Source organism: Sus scrofa, chromosome 1 (genome assembly GCF_000003025.6).
Source record: "Sus scrofa isolate TJ Tabasco breed Duroc chromosome 1, Sscrofa11.1, whole genome shotgun sequence".
In the NCBI taxonomy this organism is placed as follows: Eukaryota; Metazoa; Chordata; class Mammalia; order Artiodactyla; family Suidae; genus Sus; species Sus scrofa.
In genome coordinates this window covers 29,104,799-29,109,246 of record NC_010443.5, presented here as the reverse complement: position 1 = coordinate 29,109,246, position 4,448 = coordinate 29,104,799, and the positions used below count along the sequence as shown (strand labels likewise).

The 4,448-nt window shown below is 43.7% G+C and overlaps 1 pseudogene; it reads left to right on the top strand.

Annotated features, from left to right (window-relative positions):
* LOC110260030 lies at positions 278–1,524 on the top strand (annotated as a pseudogene).

Sequence of the window (4,448 nt, the reverse complement as noted above, 5' to 3'; positions counted from 1 at the left end):
TTTATCTGTACGGTTTTCTTTAATCATAAGAGCTTGAAATGCAAGAACTGTGCATATTAGACCTCTTACAGAGTGAAGCGAAAACCAATCGTGGCCTTTTAGTACTTGCAATTCCAGGACAACAACAAACGCCGCTAAGTCTCCAGCAGTCGGCCGGCTCACTGCGCCTGTGCGGTGCAGCCGGGGGCGGGACCGGAGGCGGGGGCGGGGCCGCCGGCGCCGGGTGGGGGCGGGGCAGCGCGGTCCGGCCGGCCGGGTACCTCCGGCCCCGCCCGAACGCAGCGCTGGAAGGCGGGGCCCGCGGGGCTGCGGACGTTGGCCTCCGCCGCCCCGCAAAGGCCTCATGATTTCAAACTTTTGCTGAACTTGTAAAAGCGGCATTTGGATGATGGATTAATAAGAACACTGGAATTCCGTGAGAAGTTTCAAATTGGAGAATCTTGAACTTTTCATCCTCTCCAGAAGTTCTGCTGGTCACCTAATCACAGATGAATGAGGGCACCTGGCCAGCGGTCCAGAGCTGATGCAGGCCTATACTGGTGTGTCGGCAAGCATGATGAAGATGAAGAAAAAGTCGTCCCACAAAACACATCGGAGCAGTGTGGGCACCAGCACACCAGTTTCCCAGCCTCCGCGGAGCATCGTAGGCTGCAGGATTCAGCATGGGTGGAAAGAGGGAGAAGGCCCTGTCACCCAGTGGAAAGGAACCGTTCTGGACCAGGTGCCTGTAAATCCTTCTTTGTATCTTATAAAATACGATGGAGTTGACTGTGTTTATGGACTAGAACTTAATGAAGATGAAAGGGTTTCTGCGCTTGAAGTCCTCCCCGATAGAGTTGCAACATCTCAAATCAGCGATGCACACCTAGCGGACACGATGATTGGCAAAGCAGTGAAGCACGTGTTTGAGACCGAGGATGGCTCTAAGGCCGAGTGGAGGGGAATGGTCCTAGCCCGTGTCCCTGTAATGAGCACGTGGTTTTACATCACCTATGAGAAAGATCCTGTCTTGTATATGTACCAACTCTTGGATGATTATAAAGAAGGAGACCTTCACATTATGCCTGATTCTATTGATTCACCTCCAGCAGAAAGAGAACCAGAAGTTGTGGACAACCTGGTAGGCAAACAAGTGGAATATGCCAAAGAAGATGGCTCTAAAAGGACTGGCATGGTCATCCATCAAGTAGAGGCCAAACCGTCTGTCTGTTTCATCAAGTTTGATGATGATTTCCATATTTACGTCTACGATTTGGTGAAAACAACCTAGGTGTCATCACGAACTTTGCCAAATTTGTGGAACTATTAAATGTATAATTTGTAGATGTAAAGATTTGATTGCTTTCCATTTTAATGACAACTTAAATGTCCCTGCGATCTCACAATCTGCCAGCAGAACTGGTTTTGTTCTGAATAGCATAGATTTCTGTGAATACAAAGTATATTGTGTAAGGAACTCCTTCCTCTTAAAAGAAGTCTGTCTGTTTGGAGAGGAGGTACAGGCAATTTCAGTTTAAAAAAAAAGGTTGAGTTAGTATCATAGTCATTTAAAACTGTAATAGACTTTATCAGTTTTCCCCTTCACTCTAACATTCTCTTAATCTACCACAATTCAAGCATGGTTTGGTATTTTTGTTGTTCCCTTTGTTTAGATAAATATGTATCATTACCTATTTATCTCTCTGTGGATATGCATGTATTTTATATGTATGTGTACACAGATACATATACACATGTAATCTGTTTATATGTATATATACACAGATAAATGTGTGTATATATATACATATGTGTGTGTATACACACACACATACATCTGTATACACACGCCACTCTTCGTTGGCAGTTCTTTCTTTGTGGATTGGGACAGGGGTAAATAATTTTCTCCAATTCAACAGGAATGCTTGACCATGTCAGTCATATTTAGTATATTACAGCTATTTATCTACAATTAAATTTGGGCACAGAAAGCACATGGGAGTGTTCGTCTTGTTTTGAAGGAAGTGCAGAGTAACTTTTCGGTCTGAAAGTCCAGACATGAATCACTTGTGAACCAAAAATGACCCCCATTAGAATTGTAGCAAGCATATAGAAATCTAGGTAAAATGCTGCCTTTGATTCTAAGCTTTAAACTTCTTTTGTTGACATTTTCTATGATAAATACTTCTTTTTTTAAGTGAAACCCAGGAACTTGGTCCACACAGTGTAATGCAGTGTTTTGGGCAGCACATGTGGTCTATTATTTGTGCAAAGCGGTAATCTGAATTTTAGTACATGATTTAAAAGGCAACAGTGGATCAGTGGTTTGGGTAATTGGGTAAGTTCCCCAGAGAATATAGTGCTTTTATATTAGTAATGTAATTTAAAGAATGGTGCTGTTGCTTTCTTACAAGTTGTCTGGGACACTTTTATATTTATTCCTATTGTTGCTGATAGTATGATTAGGTCAGAAGGCTTTCTTCCCCCGGCTTTACCACAAAGAATATCTGGACAAATAACAGCTGGAATCCCTGATACCTTTGGGTGCTGCATCTTCTTGCTGCAGGTGTGCTGTTGACGTGGACTCGTGTCATTGAGCGGACTCTGCCACATCAAGGTCGGTCACCTACGCTAGCTTGTGGAGATGACGACAGCAGCCTTTGGCTGCAGAATCCTTTTGTGACTTATTCCTGGAAGGTTGCTTTAAACCAAAATAGAACTGCGGTTGGTTTAGCAGTGAAATGCCATCTGTCAGTTTGTTTTGGATGAGCCCTGGCATTTTGAAAGCTAGGAGAAAGGCAGTAAGTGGAAAGGCAGTATTGTGGCCATTGGAAGCCCTGAGATTTGGTTGGAAGGTTAACTGCCCATGCTGTCAATCAAACACCATCGGTCCTGCAGCCTCCCTGATGGCTGTTCTTGATGTTAAGAGATTCGATAGTTTCAGGGCGTGGCTGTGAGTGGCTCCTGATGCCCATTTCCGCCCTCAAGAAAGCCGTCCTTGAGCTCCTGGCTGGTAACCACCTGCATCCTGTAAAGACAGCACCCCTTTCTCTGCAGTGTGCCCCATACCTTCTGGGGGCAGCCAGGGGCGAGCTTCTCCAGGTAGCGAGTTCCCAGTTCTGAGATAGCCCTCCTGTGCTTGAACAAGTGCTGCCCTCTGTCACCTGTTTTCCTGATGGCTTATCTTGTAAGAATCCCCACATGTGAATCTCAAGGCCCAGCCTGGCTCCCAGCGCCCAAGCAGACACGTGTGGCCCAGAGAAGGAACATGTCCCTCATGCACTGAGCAAACACGATACAGTGACTTGGGGCTGAAAAAGAGAGGCCTCTGGAAGCAACCCCACAGCTGGGTCAGTTGCAACTCTCTAGCATTGCTTAGGGACTTGCACTGTTGTTTCTCTGCAGGTCACTTAGCACCTTTAATGCCACACAAGCTGCCACAGTCTAGATGAATGTGACATGTGATTATTATTATCATTATTTTAATCATTGTTTCCTTTATTGCTTTTCGGGTAAAGGAAGGGGAGGGGGTTTGTTGTTTTTTCATTTTCTTCCCCGTTCTTTATTCTCTCTGTGGATTAAACCACACTTCCTGACGCTGTGACAAACTCTGCCCCTCAGCCAAGTGTTTCGGTCTTCCTTTAGGCTCATATTTCAGAACCCTGTGTATAGCTTGTGTTTTCCTGGCATCCGAATATTGATTCCTTCTTCAGAGAATCCAGTGTTAATTTCCAACATTATCATCGTGGGACCTAAGACAAGATATGACTCTCTGTATAAAATGTATTGGCATTTTTCACTGACCTGTTAAGTATGATTGTGTTGTGTGTCTGTGTGTGCACACGAGGGCGCGCATGCATGCGTGCCTGCCTGTGTGTGATGTCTGGGTGCTTGTAAAGCGTCAAAGGAAAACCTTAAAAGCAGGCCATCCTTTTTTGCATGTTAGTCTAAGTAGAATGTTCAACGTAACTCACTAAAATTGCTGTTAAAGACATTTAGATTTTCTTATGGTCTTTGTTTTATTTTCAGTTTTCTGTGTATTGGTTTACTGTGCTGTTTAGTGGTTATAGATAAAAATGCACTGATGAGACAAATGTAATGCCAGCAGAAGGTGGTTTTTCAGTTGTAAATGTCATACAGTATTTGAAGGGACTGCACATTCTGAAAACAATCAGTAGCTTCTAAACCAGATTTCATTTCTGTTACTCTTTGATGCGCCAAACCCCGAAGTGCCTTGAGCTTGAATCTCTGAACACTGTGGACTCCGCTAGAAAATTATTTTGATTGTCACAAATTGTAGTGACTATAAACATTCTTAAACTGATTGTCTTTAAAAAAAAAAAAAAGTTCTCCAAAGACAGGAACGATTATTATAATGGAAAATAATTATGGCCGATATGCCTGTGTTTTTGGGGGGAATGCTGCGCTTTTTGTATTTTCCATCATGAGTGCAGTTTGAACAAATGTGT